Source organism: Saccopteryx bilineata, chromosome 1 (genome assembly GCF_036850765.1).
Source record: "Saccopteryx bilineata isolate mSacBil1 chromosome 1, mSacBil1_pri_phased_curated, whole genome shotgun sequence".
In the NCBI taxonomy this organism is placed as follows: Eukaryota; Metazoa; Chordata; class Mammalia; order Chiroptera; family Emballonuridae; genus Saccopteryx; species Saccopteryx bilineata.
The window spans coordinates 39,364,412-39,385,163 of NC_089490.1; the positions used below are offsets into that span (position 1 = coordinate 39,364,412).

Consider the following 20,752-nt stretch of genomic DNA (forward strand, 5'->3'; position numbering starts at 1 on the left):
CACACATCTTTACTTTCCAACATAAAGTACAGTTTAGTGTTTCTCATGTATACCCATTGCATTTAATATAAAATTCAATTGTGCTTCATACTCTAATGACCATAGCTAAATTATACCTATTGTTGCTGTGATAAATTACCACAAATTTAGCAGTTTAAAACAACTAAAATTTATATCTTTCAGTTTTATATATTAAAAGAATACTTTCTTTTCTGTAAGCTCTAGGGGAGAATACTTCAAAGCTAGAAACTGACTTTTTTCTTTGGTGTCACATTTTTCTTTGGCTGACCACAGACTGGAAAGTTTCTCCATTTTCATTAGATTGGAGCCATTTTAACAATCCAGGAAATCCTCAGGTAACACGATTCTAAACCTTCATTACACTTTTTAAGTCCCTCTTGCCATGTAGGTAGAAACATTTACAGATCTGTGGGCATTTTTTGAGCAAGGGCATAATCATTATTATTATTATTATTATTATTACTTTGATATGAATACCTGATTTATTTTTGACACAGGTGAATCCCAAGACAGTTGCACAATCTGGGAGGAAGGGTGGGCATTAGGAGAAGAATTACACCTTTCAGGTGAGGTAGACCTCACTTGCATGGACCAGTGGCTGTTGTTGCCCAATATTGTGCTTGATGACTGGCGCCTGGTACCGGGCAGGTGTCTTCTATCCCCACTTGTGCTCAGCCTCTGTAACGCAGTGGCTGGGGCCATGGCCAGGCAGGTTCACATTGGATTTGATCAGGCCATAGAAAAAGTGCAGGCGCAGAAAGGGTTGGGCCATTCCTGGTTAATAAAGTCTCACAATGGCAGATAAGCACACAGGCAAAGGAAACCGCCTCTCAGGCAAACAGACAGCAAAATGGCCCCTCACAGTGGCGGGCAGGCAATTTGCACCACCCTGAGCGTAAGCACCCATCGCCTTATCTAGGCTCTGCACAGGTGGTGCTGCCATGTGCTCAGCACTAATCAAACAAAGGACTTGCAGCCAGCGAGCAAGCCTAACACAGCTGTCCCACAGCCTCCAAAGGTGGAGGTCAGGGCCACCTGGAGATCACCCTCACACTACAGCTTGCTGGGCACACAGGCTGGCGCTGGTCCCGGCCCTGAGGACGCAGCAGGCGCTCGCCGGGGCACAGTGAACTGCTGCTCCTCACCCCTGCACCGGTGCCGCTGCCCCACCGAGCGGTAGGCCTGGGCAGCGAGACTGTGGCTGGCGAGGGAGGCGGTGCAGGGCACAAGTCCTCTGGCCAGCTGCCAACAGGCCTACAGGGGACTGAGGACTTTTTGGAAGGAGGTGGCTGACCTCTCTGGTCACTGGGCTGGCTTCTAGAGCTGAGCCACTGACTGGTACGGCCCCCATCAGCCAGGCCCTTAGTTTTGGGAGCAATCGGTCACTGGAGTGGCTTTGAGAATGGCAGTTCCAGGGTTTGAGAAGTACGGGGACTTCGGGTACACTCCAGACCCCGTCAGCTGGGTCTGCCCCTGGGGGCAGCATCTCGGGGTCCACCGTGCATATGCTGGGAGAATGGGCGACGGTGGGAGGAAGCTGAGGGGTCGGGCAGCGTATGGTGATGAAGGAGCTTAAGCCCTTGGTATTCTGGTTCGAGGACGTGGTGCTGGGGGCGGCAGGCAGGGGGTCTGAGTCAGACAGAGGGTAGGCAGGGACTCACCAATGGATGAAGCAGGGACTCACCAATGGGCAGCATCTCCTCGGCCCGAGGCACCCACCGTGTCCTGGCACAGAGCGCTGCTGTCTTTGGAGCGGCTGGGAGACGCAGATGCCGGTGCCATGGCCACGTCCTTGTGGTGCTCATATCATACCTGACACCAGGGACAGGTCCAGGTCGTACGGGGGCTGGGGGAGTTCAGCACGGCTTCCTTTGTGGTGGCATGCAGCAGTAGGTGAGGTGGCACCTACTTCACAGACAGGGACTTGTCCACCTCGGTGGAGTGCAGGGAGCCTGCCTCTGTGGCAACAAGAGCGTGGTAACTGTGGTCACCGCGGGCTAGGCGTCCAGTCCAGGCTGGCCTTTCCACCCCACTGCAGGCTCAGTAACAGCTGCCAGCTGCAGTTGTTGGTCCCCTGTGGGCTTTGCGCTGCCAGGGGCTTCATCATTTTCTTCTCCAAGCTGTCATGTCCTCCTGGGTGGGCTTAGCCCCAGCTCCAGGCTGCTCTCCAGGTGGCCCCTGGGAGGGAGCTGGCCTCTCCACTCCTGAAGCAGGAGAACATGCCCCCATGGAACATGTTGGGTGGGGTGTTTGGGCCCCCACTGTGGGTGGAGCGCAGAGCCAATCCTAGCAGCTGCAGCTGATGCAATGCTGTGAGAATACTCCAGTTCCCAGAAGCCTCCTGGGCATACCCAAGAAGGGAGCTCCCAGGCTATAAGGAAGTGACTTAGCGCCAACCACGCAGCTCCCTGATCTTTTCAGCATTGGCTATGAAGGACACGCTATAACATCCTATTGGCTAAACCCATGTATATAAGCTAGCTTACTTCCTGAATAAAGTGGATCTGCATCACTGAACCTGGTCCCTGGAGTTGGGTCTTTGCATCTCCGTCGTCCTCACCCCTGTCAGGACTTGTCCACACCCCACTCACTTGGCGTGACCGCAGTGGAGCCACTTGGCACATTCCCCAGGGTTAGGTCTGAGAACCATCAGGCTTTATCTATTTGAGGGGCCTGGCTTCCTTCCTCATCCCTGTAAGATGTCTCAACCCTTGGCAGCTCTTTGCACCCCAGCCTAGGGTGCTCCTGGGCCAGTCTGGAAGGCACCTTTCTACCTGAGCTGTCCCTGGAGCTGACGCTTTTTTTTTCTCCCAGTTTACCAAGGTCTCGCTAGGTCCTAGAGGATTACCACAGGTCCCACAAATAATCTCAAGTGCTTCACGGGAACCAGGTCGACCAGGGGGCTGCCGGTGGTGGACAGCTGGGAAAGAGCGTGCACACCACCTTCTTGGTGAGGCCTGCAGTTGCTACACCAGCAGGATGCACACGAGGACCAGCGTGCAATCGGCCTGGGCAGGTGCAGCAAGTACAGATCCAGCAGGCCTACACCTGTCTTCTGGAAGAGCATGGTGGGTGTGGCCAGCAGCAGCCCATGGCTCAGGGCACAGCCGGGTGCTCGGACTGCCAGTGGCTGGGGTCAGCTCCACTTGCCCTTCCCTTCACACCAGCCTTGAGCAGCCGCTCACGTGGGCTTTGGGGAATACCACACCCAGGTGGGTGAGTTGAACTTATTAAGCCTCTCTTCCCTGGAGCCCCTTCGTGTGAACACCTCATCGTGGTTGCCAGCGTGCACGCACTGCCAGGCTGTTGAGGCTGGGGATGCTGTCTGCGTCCCTGTGAGTCACCAGCACTGCCTCCACCAGGTAGAGGTACTGCACCACCCTCCTGCATCTTTACTTGGAGTTTCAGCCATCTTTGACCAGTACTGTAAAGGGGTATCTGGGATGCCTGGGAAGACGTAGCAGCAGGGCCATGCAAGCCGGAGGAAGCCCTTGGAGGCTGACAGCTTAAGCTTCTCATTTGAACCACATCCCACTACCTCCTGGCCCCGCATCTCTCCTTACCTACCATCATGATACGGTGTCTCCGGATTACATGGTGGTGCTTTCTGGAATCATTACTTGGACTATTGGAGCCAAGCTGAGCTTGTGTCAGGAGCAGCAGCAGCTGATCCTGCTGTTATGGAAAGTCATGGAATGGGCTGTCATGAAGGTGGGAGAGTTGCATGAAGTACTAGTTAGATCAGATCAGTTGGAACTGACAGAGGACTATAAAAAAGAGAATAAGGTAAGGTCAGTGCCTGGAGTGCCACCACAGCTAGGTCTAGCCCTGGGATAGCTTAACCAGTGAGCAATGTACTGAACGGAAGGGTAGGGGCCACCTCCTGTCTCTGTGATGAGGTACTTTATATCAGGCAAATCCTGCAACCTAATGCTTCCAGAACTATTGCCTGTATGTTTCTATTACTTTTTTGATCTTCAAAAAGAATTTAATAAGCGTTGCCCTGGTGAACCTGATGCTGATAAATTGGATGCTACACGCAATGAGAGTCTTTGTATTTTGAGAATAACTCAGCCTTCTGTGTGGAGCTTCTCAAGTTGCAGATATGAGGAATACAATTTTAGCAGTGAGTTCAGAGCCTAATAACCACACATTTTCAGATCCAGAGAGAGTAAATTACAAACTTGAAAGCGGTGCTTGCAGCAAAGTGGAACTTTGTGATGACAGCACTGTAATCGGGTCCCCAGGTCTGCCATGGCAGGCTTTGGGTCAAGACAGTGAGGAAATCTTCAGAGGGCCCAGTATTTCCAAAAGAGAGTCAGCGCTGCGGCGAATGCCTAGGGTGGAGAAACTCTGACTAGGTTTGTAGTGAGGTGACCTAGTACTATAGAGACTCAAGCATTACATAGAGATCTGGGACATTTGAGTTTTACAAAACAACCAGTAAAGATTGTCTTAAAACTGCTGGTGGTGCCTGACCTGTGGTGGCGCAGTGGATAAAGCGTCGACCTGGAAATGCTGAGGTCACCGGTTCGAAACCCTGGGCTTGCCTGGTCAAGGCACATATGGGAGTTGATGCTTCCAGCTCCTCCCCCCCTTCTCTCCCTCTGTCTCTCCTCTCTCTCTTTCTCTCTCTCTCTCTCTCCCTCTCCTCTCTAAAATGAATAAATAAAAAATTTAAAAAAAAGAATGCTAAAAACACACACACACACACAAAACTGCTGGTGGTACCTCCACTGAAGTATTCTAATTTCTCTCGAAAAAAAAAAAAGAAAGTCCTTATCCACGTGTAGGGCTCCCTTTCATGGCCACAACTGATAAAATGGTGGCCCACTTTGGACCACGAGGCCCCATCACAGGGTGATAAAAGATATCCTCCTTATAACCTAACAGACAGTAGGCCAACGGGCAATACTTTGTCCTCTTTGCTTCTGAGGAATATACACGTTGAGAACACGTTGAGAAAACTTAAGGACATGTTGGGCAAAAGATATGTTGAACTGTTTAGGAGCACAGCAACTGAAGTTCAGCAGGTGCTGAATCAATTCTCCTTAGCCCCTCTCATTCCACTCCAACCCTTCCCATTATTCCAGTATCACCTCAGCAATTTGTGCACTCTACAAATGTTAGACACTGTGTATTCCTTCAGGATGTTCCCTACACAGACACGGTCAAGGACATCCTGGACTTTCTGGGGAGTTTTTCATAGGTATTCAAAACTCACAAGGTTCACATGGTATTGACTCACCTGAGCCACGCATCAGAAGATGCCTTTATCCAGGTGAAGTCTGTAGACAAAGCATATGTGGCTGCACAGACATCATTAGAAAAGAGAAAACTCTGTATAAATGGGGGCACTCTTTTGTTTATATTCACCAATTTATTATTTAATAAAAGCTATGGAAAAAGACACAGCCGGACAAAGAGGTACATAGGCTCCTGAACACAAGAGATTCTGTCCCTGTTAAGTTGGGCTGTGCCACCCTGCCTGGCATATGGATGTGCTCACCAACTCAGAGGGTCTTGGAACCCCACACTATGGGGATTTCTATGGAGGCTTCATAACGTAAGCATGTTGGATTACTAACTTCATTTATAGCCCCTCTCCTTTGTTTCAGAAATGAGAGGTGGGTGTGATACTGCCAACACGAATCATGTCTTGGTCTTCTTCTGAGCAGCCCCTATCCAGGATCCTCCCGAGAGACCCTGCATTAAATCGAAAGACAGTGCAGGAAATCCCAAGGGATTTAGGCATTCATTGTCCAATGCTCCTATCACTCAAGAATTGTAACGGCCTTCGTAGCTTCTTGTCAGCAACTGAGATCAAAGACTAAATGTTAGAACAAAAGATTCTCCTAGCATCCCTATTTACAAGGAGGTGTAGTAGCTGAGTCAGAAACTAGGGGAAGAGACAAATTTTATATATATATATATAATTTTTCACACCAAGATCATTTTGGTACCACCTACACCTCACTTTCACTCCCTCTCTTACCATATAACTTACCTGCTTGAACAAAATCCTAGGCTGTTTTGAGGTTTTCTTAAATGAAACCACAGCTTTGATACCAAGAGGCAGTCCCACGATGTCTGCATTAGTTTTCAATTGCTTCCTAACAAATTACCATCAACCTAGTGCTCAAAGAACATCCATTTATTAGTTAGTCTCTGGCCCACCCAGATGAGGACAGTGCCTTTTATTTTTTAAGCTGTTACATTCAATATTAATAAGAACAGTACCATATTTGGTTTTAAAATTACTGGCCTCACTAAGAACAGTTTACTTCTCATCACAAGAACAACTAGGTTTGTGCCTTACTCTTAGAAAACAGAACAATTAATAAAATATTTAAGAATTTAATTAAACCACTTATTTCCTGCACCTCCTTTTCCCTCCTGCTGGAGAACGGACCGAAAGCCATTTTTTCCAGGGCTAAAGGCCCTGCACACCTCCTGGCACCCCTTCTCCCCTTTGCAGCCCTGTAACTAAACCTGACCGGAGGACCTTCTTTATCACTAGCAAAGCAGAGCTGTAGAGGACAGGCCCCGTGACTCCAGACTGAAACTGGTTTCTACCTGACCACACCCCATCCCTGTCTGGGAGACATAACTGCTGACTCTGCTCTGAAAGTTCCCAGCTATAAAGTCTGCTCCTCCAGCTGCTGCAGGTGGAGGGACAATGAGGAATTCTCCTGCATAAGGGCTTCTGTTCCACACATCCCAGCTTCTACCTCTGTGAGGTAGAAGCTAAAGGCTCTGTGAGGCTAAAGCCTGTGGCTGCAGAGCTTTTCCATCAGCGCGGAAGCTAGCTACTGGGCCATAAGAAAACAAGTCAGCTAAGACCTTGTGGGGTGGCCAGTTCTGCTCTTCATTTTGGGAAGCACATTGCTCTGGACCCTGACAAAAGGAGAGCACCGTCTAGCCAGAAGATGGTGCCCACAAATACAGAGAGTATAACAGACATTCACATAGAGGCTCAGCCAACTCCAGAAAGCACAGTCCATGCCCCAGAAGGAAGTCAGTACCATAACCCCAAATGGGGGGACCCGTCACCCCATGGAGGAAGTTGGTGGAGAGGCACAAACAACAGTTGAGAAAGATGGCTTGGCAACAGTGACCTTAGTTTGGGGTCTTACTAGTGACTGAATTTATTGATGGGATCATCATTATTATGCAAAAAAACATGCCAAAAAGGTATTCACACTAAAGAGAATTGTGTTATTCTACCAATATGTTTTTTAAAATGTTTCTAACTAACTCCTCTTGTTCTTGACCATATGGGAGAAGATGACCCATGGAAATGCTTGGCCACCCTGCTCAAAATCTATGATAATCACTCCATGAATCCTTCCATTTCCCCATATTAACCTAATGATGCATAATTTATAAGACTCATTCCTCTAAGCATTTGTCTTTTAAAGTTTTTTTTTTTAAATAAATTGTTAAAACATGCTTTAGAAGATAGAAAGTATAGAAAAATGGAGCATGGCCCTGGCCAATTGCTCAGTGAATAGAGCATCAGCCTAGCATATGGACATCCTGGGTATGATTCCCAGTCAGGGCACACAGGAGAAGTGACCATCTGTCTCTTCCTTCCACCCTCTCCCCCTTCCCTCCCTCTTTTCTCCCTCAGCCAGTGGCTTGATTGGTTCGAGCATGACCCCAGGTGCTGAGGGTAGTTCCTTCAGAGCCTGACAACCTTTTGGCACTCCATAGGGTTGCTGGATGGATTCCATTCAAGAGGTATGCAGTATGCAGGAATTTTGCCTCACTATCTCCCATCCTTTCACCTAAAAAAAAAAAAAGAAAGAAAACTGTGTAAACTGATTTGTAGCTAAGATAGACATTATAATTAAATCAATTAGAAATTATAATATTGTGTTTGTTCTAACCATTCTCTTTACTGTTAAAACACAAATCTCATATATTAGATGGAGTCCTTGAGTCTAGTGCTATGTTGGTAAGTGGCATAAGCATTCTAAATTTCTAATCTGTTTAAATGTACACATTCCTGTCTAGTTTTTGGAGAAACATTAAAATAATAATATAATTCAGTGTTTAGCAACTAAAATATATACTCTAAGGAAATAAAAAAGTAGGTAAGATGGAGATTAATGCGAGTGAACAGACATATTATAGAAAGGGTAATCAAGAATGGCTCTGGGAGGAGGTGACATGTAAACTGACATCTACACAATGAGTAAAAGTTGATCCTGAAAAGAAGAGAGATAGAAAATTCCAGGAAGAGGAAGAACACAGAACTCATCAGACAGTCCAAACAGCTAAGGCTGTGGCATCCTTGAAGAATTGAAAGAAGAGCTAAATGATTTAAACTAAGTACGTGATGGGAGTGGAGAGACAGGAAACAGTCAGACATACGAACCTCAAAGGCAGTGAAAACATGTTGGAATTTGTATTTACAGAGCTGAATGGGAAGTCACTGAATGTTTGTAAGCAGGGTAGTAAATTTGAATGGGAAGGTATTCAGTGGATTTGGACTTTCACAAGAAGTTTCTTGTCAAAATTCATGTAAAAGCTAATGGTTATCTGAGCTGAGGGCTTGCACTGGAAATGTAGAAAAATATATAACTTGATATAAGTTATGTAGGGAGAATAGGAGTTATGGTGACCTGGATGTGGAGGGTGAGGACTAATTTTTAATGGAGGGAAACTCTAAAGAAGAGAAAGTGTTAGACATATAATTCTCATGGGCAAATCGCTATCTGTTTAGGGAGTCAGATTGGGGGGTGAGGGGATGGGATCAGAGAAGGTGAAGGGATTAGTAAAATTATAAATACATAACACATAGATACAGTTAAATCCCAGAGGACAAATCCCAAAGGGAATGGGGGAGGGGGTTTGGAGGAGGGGGGCAAAGGAGGAGTAATAAGGAACACGGGGGGGTGGGGGTGAGGGTGTTATATTGAGTGGGACACTTGAATCCATGTTAACACAATAAATTAAAATTAATAAAAATGAAAAAAAAAGATTCCATGGCCAGATTTTGATTCCAAAGTGAACTGTTCACAGTTAGCATTGCAGACATGATATTTTCTAGAGCCAGAATCCCTCTGCCAAATGTCCTGTTTGTTGGATTATATCAACACACTAGTAGATCTGGCCAGTAGATCACTGCCATTGCCTCCAGACATGCCTCCTGGCATTCAGAGGCCTGAGCTTCATTCCAAGTGATGCAATGTTTCTTACTCCATCCCACAAGCTCTTTTGTCTTATCATTATCCTGAAGTATATAATTATTGTTCCAATCCTCATGACAGAAACTGACATTTGCCTATTCTCTATCGATTCCCATCTTCTTCCTCGCCAAAAGAAAGCAGATTTTATTGTGAGTGGAATAACATGGCTAAGAAAACTGCCTTTTCTAGTACTGTACACACATGAGGCTAGCTGGTACCTAAGTCCTGGGCAGGGAGCTCTAACAACAGTTTTATTCATGAAAATTGGGAACTCATAAGAAGAAAGGGTTTAAATCAGCTGGCATATGTCATTTTATCTTTCCTTTTTCTTATTGCCTAAAAAGCAAATGGGATGATGAGAAACCTAGTGACTTTCTTCAACGCAAGAGGATGGAAGTCTAAGGCTGGCAGCGCCCATATACGGAAGCAAGCAGGAAGTCGAGTTGGCCTGAAAGCCCAACTGTATATATATATATATATTTCATTATTTTAGAGAAATATGAGTATCTATCTTATTTTCAGCATTATTTTCTTGTTTCTATTACTCAGTATAATACATTGATGCATCACTCTGAGAGAGGTGACTTAGATAAAAATGGGCTTGATTACGATTTCATAGAACCTGAAAGTTTTCAATGGAACATTTTCTGGTTTGTAAACTTGTTTATTTCAACTACTGTGTTATTAGAAAAGAAAGATGGTCAGTTATCTTAGTTGCCAAAAACTTAGAGAAAATTTAATCTTAAGCCAGATGTTCTGTACTTGTTTATGAAAAGTATTAGTGAATAATAAAGAGCTATAAAAATGTTGAAGAATGCAATAAATAAGTGTGTGTGATAAAATACTTTCGATAAAATTTCTAATCCATGAAATATTCACGTTCATTAAATTTTGTTAGAAAAAAATAAACCCTTATAACTTTTGTATTACTGGGATTTTGGGTGAAACAATAATGTAGTTAGGAGTTGCCGTATTCACTGCAGGAGGCTTAGCCCTTCTGGATTCCACCCATTAAAACAGTATTCTATCCCCATTCACATGAGAGTCAAAAAATGCATCCTGACTGCTCAGACATGTCTTCTGACCCTCCTTCTCTCTCCTCTTTCTTCCTCACCTCTCCAATGGAAAAGCACTGAAGGTAGACTATGAGACAGTTCTGCCTTGGGAACAGATTTCATTATTACTCTGTTTCACTTGTCTCACGTTTGACTCTGTTTATCTGTATTGGTTTAAACTACTGAAGTCAAGTTAACTTGATTTTTCTTTAATACAGAGGGTCCTCGTGTGACAACGGTCTCGGCATATGGTGTTTCAAACTTATAACACTCACTCCCATAAAAACTTTAAAAAATTGAGACAGAAGTGTTTTGGCTTGGCTATTAGTGCCATACTTACAGACTGTGGGTGAATTGGTTTGTTTGCTTGTGGTGGAAGAATATACAATAACACGGCTTGTGAGTGAGGGAGTTGGCACCCCCCAGTTCACTTATCTATGCCATTTTGGACTGTTAAAAGCACAAGGGCTCCATTTGTGTTGCTTTGTTTGGCAACATTTTGACCCTTATCGTGACTCCTAAATGAAAGTCAGTCTTCAGATGGTAGCGCTTCAAAGAAGAGGGAAGCCATCAAGATGGATGTCACAGAGCTACTGGCATCACATGGAGAGAAGCTGTCTGCTGAGGACCTCATTCAGCTGGAGAAGCAGTTGATTGAAGAGGAAGAGATAGAAACCCCAGAACCCAAAAGATTTACTACCAAGGGTTTGGCAGAAAGTTTTTCTGATAAAGGATGGGTTGGCAAAATTTCAGTCTGAGGACCCCGGCGATGACAGACTCAGTAAGGTCTACAGGGTTGTTATGGATGCCTTGCAATGATATAGATAGATTTTGGAAGAGAAGTCATCAACCTTCCAGAACAGCCTGGAACACATCCTGTACCCTCTACATCAGCTGCTTCTCAAGATGAAACATGTGTAGTGCAGGTAGAATCATCTCTAGGATCTCCTGCATGTTCCTTAGGCAATCCTGATTCATCTGACCCAGTATCTCCAGCACCTTCTGCAGGTTCTCCTGCCTCTCCTGCTTCCTCCTCCCAATAGGTCACTTTCTCCCACCTTGCAATGCCCCTTCCAGTGTGCAAGCCAACCACAGGCATAAAGGTAGGGCATTTGTTTTACACTCTTTTTTTTTGTCATTTTTTTCTGTTACTACAGTACAGTGTACAATACAGCATATTCATTTCCTTTTCCTGTGGCTTAGTTATGTTTTTATGTTCTAGATTAAGATTTTACAACTGTGTTAGAATATGTAAGTGACTTAAGCTATGGTGTGTTTTGACTTATACCAAAATTCGGGTTATGTCACTGTCATTGGAATGGAAGTGTGTTGTCACTTGAGGACTCTGTAATGTAATTCTGTCCATTCAGCCATCTCTCCTCTCTTGATTCCATAAAATTTGTGGAAAGATAGTAATTAGCACAAATATTAAGAAGTACAAATTAGTGAAATACTTAGGGATGTATCTGTTGAAAACAACAGGGAATTTAGTCTGGATCCAGTACTAATTTGCTACAAACCTCTGAGAGTTTTTATTCCTCAGTGAAGTATGGTTAACAATATCTTCAATTTGTACTACCTTGGTAGTGTTATGAAAATTATGCAGATTAATGTGTTTAATCATTTTACATGAAACACTAGGATAATGATTTTTCTTTGAAATTCATAAAATTTAAAATTTCTACATATTCATGAATATGTCTTGAGGCTCAAAGAATCAGATCATTATTTTTAGTGTAGTTATATCAGACATACAGTGATAGGAAAATTATGAATATTCCATTGTCTCATACTTATATTTGTAGGTATATTCATATTAATATTTAAAGAGTGACTGTGGAATAATCACAGTCATATTGTAACAATTCCCCTTGACTCAGAACTCCTTAATAATGATACAATTCAAATATGCTTGGTAAGTTTTTTATTTTTAAAAAAAGGAAAAAATATATATGTTAACAAACACTTAAATAGAATATACTTTGTGCCACTATGTTTACTAGAATTAAGCAATTTAATCCACCTAACAAATATATGACAGATACTATTATTGGTAAAATATTGTATGGCTATTAGGTTTTGGAATCTAGATCGAAATTAATGTAATCTGACTAAAGAGTTTATATTCTTTTTAAAATATATATACTTATTAGTTTTAGAGAAACAGGAAGGGGACTTAGAGAGGGATAGAGAGAGAGAGAGAGAGAAGCATCGATGTATTTCTGTTTGTGCCCTGACCAGTAGCTGAACCTGCAACCTTTGCAAGTCAGAACAATGTGCTAACCAACTGACCTCTCTGGCTGGGGCTAAAGAATTTATTTATTTTAATTTTAATTTTATTTTTTTTATAATTCAGTGAGAGGAGGGGAGGCAGAGACAAACTCCTGCATGTGCCCAGACCAGGACCCACCTGGCAAGCCCACTAGAGGGCAATGCTCTGCCCATCTGGGGCATTGCTCCATTTCTCAGCAACCAAGCTCTTCTTAGTGCCTGAGGCAGAGGCCATGGAGCAAATCTCAGTGCCTGGGGCTAACTCGCTCCAATCAAGCTATGGCTGTAGGACGCGGAAAGAGAGGGGAGAGAGAGAGAGAGAGAGAGAGAGAGAGAGAGGGAGAGAAGTGAAAGGGAGAGGGGAGAAGGGATGGAGAAGCAGACGAACACTTCTCCTGTGTGCCCTGACCAGGAATTGAACCTGGTACATCCACATGCCGGGTCAACACTTTACAACTGAGACAACCATTCAGGGCCAGGAGTTTATATTCTGAATCAACAATAGAAATAATGTATATATTTTATTTAAAAAAAATTTTGATAAAATGATTATTCTAATTTGAATTTATAAAAGGCATTTTAAGCTCAAAAAAAATCAAATACTCTTGCCTAACTAGGCAGTGGTGCAGTAGATAGAACATCAGCTTGGGATGCAGAGGACCCAAGTTTGAAACTCTGAGGTCATGAGCTTGAATGTGGACCCATCTGACTTGAGCGTGAGCTCACCAGCTTAAGTACGGTGTTGCTGGCTTAAGTATGGAATCATAGACATAACCCCATGGTTGCTGGCTGGAGCCCCAAGGTTGCTGGCTTGGGCTCAAGGTTGCTGGCATGAGCAAGGGGTCACTCATTCTGCTGTAGCTCCCCTGTCAAGGCACATTTGAGAAAGCAATCAATGAAAAACTAAGGTGCTGCCACAAAGAATTTATGCTTCTTATCTCTCTCTCTTCCTGTCTGTCTGTTCCTCTCTCTGTCTCTCTCTAACAAACAAACCAAAAAAAAAATCAAATATTCTTTAGTTTTTACTCCTGGTAGCTGCTTAGTAAAAATCATATTCTTTACTTTTTTCAAAGATAAATTTCTGAAATAAAAATGTGTAAAGGAACCTCCCATTTGTGAATGCCCTATTTGTTTTTCTCTTGCTATTTGAAAGCAATAATAGAATTGCACATTGAAATGTATATACAGTAAGCAGAGTTGTGGCAGTAAGGGATATGACAGAAAAGAAAGAAAATATTAATCAACTATAAGTTAGAAGTATATTTTTCAGTAGAAACTGTAAAATGTTATAGTCAATATTTTTTAATGACTCATGACATAGAAACAGTAAGTCATAAAAATATTCACAAAAGAGCACAAAATAAGTGCTGGCAAGGATGTGGAGAAAAGGGAACTCTCCTACACTGCTGGTGGGAATGCAGACTGGTGCAGCCACTGTGGAAAACAGTATGGAGATTCCTCAAAAAACTGAAAATAGAACTGCCTTTTGACCCAGCTATCCCACTTTTAGGAATATACCCCAAGGACACCATAGCACTGTTTCAAAATTAGAAATACCCTCATGTTTATGGCACCATTGTTTACAATAGCAAAGATCTGGAAACAGCCCAAGTGTCCGTCAGTGGACGAGTGGATTAAAAAGCAGTGGTACAGGGCCCTGGCTGGTTGGCTCAGTGGTAGAGCATCGGCCTGGCGTGTAGAAGTCCCGGGTTTGATTCCCGGCCAGGGCACACAGGAGAAGCGCCCATCTGCTTCTCCACCCCTCCCTCTCTCTTTCCTCTCTGTCTCTCTCTTCCCCTCCCGCAGCCAAGGCTCCATTGGAGCAAAGATGGCCCGGGTGCTGGGGATGGCTCCTTGGCCTCTGCCCCAGGTGCTAGAGTGGCTCTGGTCACGGCAGAGCAACTCCCCGGAGGGGCAGAGCATCGCCCCCTGGTGGGCGTGCTGGGTGGATCCCAGTTGGGCGCATGTGGGAGTCTGTCTGACTGTCTCTCCCAGTTTCTAGCTTCAGAAAAATACCAAAAAGGAAACAAACAAAAAACAGTGGTACATATATACAATGGAATACTATGGGGCCATGAAAAAGAAGGAAATCTTACCTTTTGCGACAACATGGATGGACATGGAAACTATTATGCTAAGTGAAATAAGCCAGGCAGAAAAAGAAAAATATCATATGACCTCACTCATTTGAGGAATCTAATGAACACTGTGAACTGAGGAACGGAATTGAGACAGAGGAGAGATAAAAGAGACCAGAGAAAAAGAGAACAGAGGGAAAGGGGAATGATAGGATGGGATAAACCTGAAGGGAAAGAGGGAGGACACTATGGAGAGGGGGCAAGGGAGGTGTTGAGGGAAATATGGGGGAGGGGGAATGCATTTGGGGCAGCACTAGAATCTATGTAAACACAATAAATTAAAATCAATAAAAAATAAAATAAAATAAATTAAAAATTGATCTTCAACTCTTAAAAAAAGAAAATATTCTAAAATTTAAATTAATACATTTTTTATATTTTATATAACATTTAAATGAAATACATTGTGTATAAAAAGTTCTCATAGATTAGCATTATTAATAAATTTGATAACTTAAATGTTTATATATGAACAATGTGATGCTACCAGCAGCTATTATTTTCCCATGTTCTGACAATAATTTAAGAATATCATTTGAAGGCATGGAATCTCTTTTCTTCTTTAAAACCAGCTAAAATATATACAATGTTAAGATTAGCACTTCTTGTTAAACCGAATCATTTTTGTTACTATCAATATGCCAGCACAAATATCTTCTAATTTTTATAATTAAATATTTAAGTATTATATAATTTTAACCAGTTTCATTTTGATAATTTTAAAAACAAAAATTAATATATAAAATGAAAGCCCCACATAATTTTTACTGCAATTTCAGATATCAAGTTTTTAAAATTAATATGCCATTTTTTTCAAACAATTTCATGTTTCTTCCTCCTTCATATGGTCCCTTACATACATCTGATAACAAGAATGATGTGAGATAGATAATTTTATACAAAATTTTAACATCAAAAATAGTATTTAGAGTGACGTCACAGAAATGGCGCCGTGAGCAGCTCGTTCGACAGATCTCCCCAAAATCTCAACAAATTTATCAACTAGAAACAGAAAAATTTATCCTCGGAGCATTCCGAAGTTCCACACACACTGAAAGTGAAAGGACTGTTATCACTTGAATCTGATAGAGGGGTTGGAGCTGAGGGTGTGGAAGAAACTAACTACCGCACGGACGTTCATTCAAGCGGAGGAGGGAGTACGCCTGTGTGCTATCAACAAGACCACCCTCAGATGCCAATAATAAAAAGGAAATCGAATATTATGGATACAAAAGATAGAGAGGTAACACAAATAGATGTGGAAAAACCTATGGAGAAAAGATTTAACATATTGGAAACCTTGGAGCTAAATGACAGAGTATTTAAAATAGAAATTCTAAAAATACTCAGAGATATACAAGAAAACACAGAAAGGCAATTTAGGGAGCTCAGAAAAAAACTCAATGATCACAAAGAATATATTACCAAGGAAATTGAAACTATAAAAACAAATCAAACAGAAATGAAAAACTCAATTCACGAGCTAAAAATGAGGTAACAAGCTTAGCTAATAGAACAGCCCAGATAGAAGATAGGATTAGTGAAATAGAAGACAAGCAACTTGAGGCACAACAGAGAGAAGAAGAAAGAGATGCAAAAATAATAAAGAACAAGAAAGCCCTACAGGAATTGTCTGAGTCCATCAGAAAGAATAACATAAGAATAATAGGTATATCAGAGGGAGAAGAGAAAGAAAATGGAATGGAGAATATACTAAAACAAATAATAGATGAGAACTTCCCAAGCCTGTGGAAAGAACTAAAGCCTCAAATTCAAGAAGCAAACAGAACTCCGAGTTTTCTTAACCCCAACAAACCTACTCCAAGGCACATCATAATGAAGATGACACAAACCAATGACAAAGAAAAAATTCTCAAGGCAGTCAGGGAAAAGAAGAGTACAACATATAAAGGAAGGCCTATTAGATTATCATCAGATTTCTCAGCAGAAACTCTACAAGCTAGAAGAGAGTGGACCCCAATATTTAAAGCCCTGAAAGAGAGAAACTTTCAGCCAAGAATACTATATCCATCAAAGCTATCCTTCAAGTATGAAGGAGATATAAAAACATTCACAAATACAGAAAAGATGAGAGAATTTATCATCAGAAAGCCCCCACTCCAGGAAATACTAAAGGGGGTTTTCCAACCAGATTCAAAGAACAAAACAAAACAAAACCACAAGTAACAGCTCCACCAAGAACACAATAAAACCAAATTTATACTGTGACAACAAAAGAAAAAAAGGGGGGAGAGGATGGAGATTAACAGTAGCAAAGGACGATGAAGCGCAGAAATACTCATAAGATAGGGTACTACAATGAATATGGTAGGTACCCTTTTCATCACTTAATGGTAACCACCCTTGAAAAAACCACCACAAAAACACTTGACTTAAAAAAGGTAGCAACAGAGGAAAGAAGTATGGAATACAAACAAACAAAAACAAATGATAGAAAAACAAAAGAGAAGACTCAAACAAGATACAAAACTAACAGAAAGCAATTTATAAAATGGCAATAGGGAATCCACAAGTATCAATAATTACACTAAATGTAAATGGATTAAATTTACCAATAAAAAGACACAGAGTAGCAGAATGGATTAAAAAAGAAAATCCAACTGTATGCTGCCTACAAGAAACACATCTAAGCAACAAGGATAAAAACAAATTCAGAGTGAAAGGCTGGAAAACAATAATCCAAGCAAACAACACCCCAAAAAAAGCAGGTGAAGCAATACTCATATCTAATAATGCTGACTACAAGACAGAAAAAGTACTCAGAGACAAAAATGGTCATTTCATAATGATTAAGGGGACACTGAATCAAGAAGACATAACAATCCTTAATATATATGCACCAAACCAAGGAGCACCAAAATATATAAGACAGCTACTTATTGACCTTAAAAGAAAAACTGACAAAAATACAATCATACTTGGAGACCTCAATACACCGCTGACGGCTCTAGATGGGTCATCCAAACAGAGAATCAATGAAGATATATTGGCCTTAAACGAAATACTAGAACACCTGGATATGATAGACATCTACAGGACACTTCATCCCAAAGCGACAGAGTATACATTTTTCTCTAGTGTACATGGAACATTCTCAAGAATTGACCATATGTTGGGCCACAGAGACAATATCAGCAAATTTAGAAAAATTGAAATTGTACCAAGCATATTCTCTGATCATAAAACCTTGAAACTAGAATTCAACTGCAAAAAAGAGGGGGAAAACCCACAAAAATGTGGAAACTAAACAACATACTTCTAAAAAATGCATGGGTCAAAGAAGAAATAAGCGCAGAGATCAAAAGATATATACAGACAAATGAAAATGACAATACGGCATATCAGAATCTCTGGGATGCAGCAAAAGCTGTAATAAGAGGAAAGTTCATATCACTTCAGGCTTATATGAACAAACAAGAGAGAGCCCAAGTAAACCACTTAACTTCACACCTTAAGGAAGTAGAAAAAGAAGAACAAAGACAACCCAAAACCAGCCGAAGAAAGGAGATAATAAAAATTAGAGCAGAAATAAATGAAATAGAGAACAGAAAAACTATAGAAAAAATCAATAAAACAAGGAGCTGGTTCTTTGAAAAGATCAACAAAATTGACAAACCCTTGGCAAGACTCACCAAGGAAAAAAGGCACAGGACTCAAATAAATAAAATCTAAAATGGAAGAGGAGAGATCACCACAGACATCATAGATATACAAAGAATTATTGTAGAATACTATGAAAAACTATATGCCACCAAATACAATCTAGAAGAAATGGATAAATTCCTAGAACAATACAACCTTCCTAGACTGAGTCATGAAGAAGCAGAAAGCCTAAACAGACCAATCAGCAGGGAGGAAATAGAAAAAACTATTAAAAACCTCCCCAAAAATAAAAGTCCAGGCCCAGACGGTTATACTAGTGAATTCTATCAAACATTCAAAGAAGACTTGGTTCCTATTCTACTCAAAGTCTTCCAAAAAATTGAAGAAGAAGCAATACTTCCAAACACATTTTATGAGGCCAACATTACCCTCATACTGAAACCTGGCAAGGATGGCACAAAGAAAGAAAATTACATACAAATATCTCTAATGAATACAGATGCTAAAATACTAAACAAAATACTGGCAAACCGAATACAACAACATATTAAAAAAATAATACATCATGATCAAGTGGGATTCATCCCAGAATCTCAAGGATGGTTGAACATACGTAAAATGGTTAACATAATACACCATATCAACAAAACAAGGACAAAAACCACATGATCTTATCAATAGATTCAGAAAAGTCTTTTGATAAAATACAACACAATTTTATGTTTAAAACTCTCAACAAAACGGGTATAGAAGGAAAATATCTCAACATGATAAAGGTCATATATGCTAAACCATCAGCCAACATCATATTAAATGGCAGAAAACTGAGAACTTTCCACCTTAAATCAGGAACAAGACAGGGTTGTTCACTCTCTCCACTCTTATTTAACGTGGTGCTAGAAGTTCTGGCCAGAGCAATCAGACAAGACAAAGAAATAAAAGGCATCCATATCTGAAAAGAAGATGTAAAGGTATCACTTTTTGCTGATGATATGATCCTATACATCGAAAACCCGAAGGACTCCACAAAAAGATTATTAGAAACAATAAACCAATACAGTAAGGTTGCAGGATACAAAATTAACATACAGAAGTCAATAGCCTTTCTATATGCCAACAATGAAATATTAGAAAACGAACTCAAAAGAATAATCCCCTTCACGATTGCAAAAAAAAAAACCAACCTGGAATAAACATAACAAAGAATGTAAAGGACCTATATAACGAAAACTACAAGGCATTGTTAAGAGAAATAGAAAAAGACACAATGAGATGGAAAAATATTTCTTGTTCTTGGATAGGAAGAATAAATATAATTAAAATGGCCTTATTACCCAACGCAATATATAAATTTAATGCAATTCCCATCAAAATTTCTATGACATTTTTTAAAGAAATGGAACAAAAAATCATCAGATTTGTATGGAACTATAAAAAACCCCGAATAGCCAAAGTAATCCTAAGGAAAAAGAATGAAGCTGGGGGCATTACAATACCTGACTTTAAACAATATTATAGAGCCACGATAATCAAAACAGCATGGTATTGTCAGAAAAATAGACACTCAGACCAATGGAACAGAATAGAAAGCCCAGAAATAAAGCCACATAAATATGGTCAAATAATCTTTGATAAAGGGGCCAACAACACTCAATGGAGAAAAGAAAGCCTCTTCAACAAATGGTGTTGGGAAAACTGGAAAGCCACATGCAAAAGAATGAAACTCGACTACAGCTTGTCCCCATGTACTAAAATTAACTCAAAATGGTTCAAAGACCTAAATATAAGACTTGAAACAATAAAGTACATAGAAGAAGACATAGGTACTAAACTCATGGACCTGGGTTTTAAAGAACATTTTATGAACTTGACTCCAATGGCAAGAGAAGTGAAGGCAAAAATAAATGAATGGGACTACATCAGAATAAAAAGTTTTTGCTCAGCAAGAGAAACTGATATCAAAATAAACAGACAGCCAACTAAATGGGAAATGTTATTTTCAAACAACAGCTCAGATAATGGCCTAATATCCAAAATTTACAAAGAACTCATAAAACTCAACAACAAACAAACAAACAATCCAATAAAAAAAATGGGAAGAGGACATGAACAGACACTTCTCCCAGGAAGAAATACAAATGGCCAACAGATATATGAAAAGATGCTCAGCTTCATTAGTTATTAGAGAAATGCAAATCAAAACTGCAATGAGATACCACCTCACCCCTGTTAGATTAGCTATTATCAACAAGACGGGTAATACCAAATGTTGGAGAGGCTGCGGAGAAAGGGAACTCTCATCCACTGTTGGTGGGACTGTAAAGTAGTACAACCGTTATGGAGGAAAGTATGGTGGTTCCTCAAAAAACTAAAAATAGAACTACCTTATGACCCAGCAATCGCTTTACTGGGTATATACCCCAAAATCTCAGAAACATTGATACGT

General features: G+C 41.2%; 2 pseudogenes; both read left to right on the forward strand.

The window, feature by feature from the left end:
* The first annotated feature begins 3,086 nt into the window (after positions 1-3,086).
* LOC136319196 (epithelial splicing regulatory protein 1-like) lies at positions 3,087-4,378 on the forward strand (annotated as a pseudogene).
* A 360-nt stretch (positions 4,379-4,738) lies between these two features.
* On the forward strand, positions 4,739-5,464 carry LOC136319197 (epithelial splicing regulatory protein 1-like; annotated as a pseudogene).
* Positions 5,465-20,752: the final 15,288 nt, after the last annotated feature.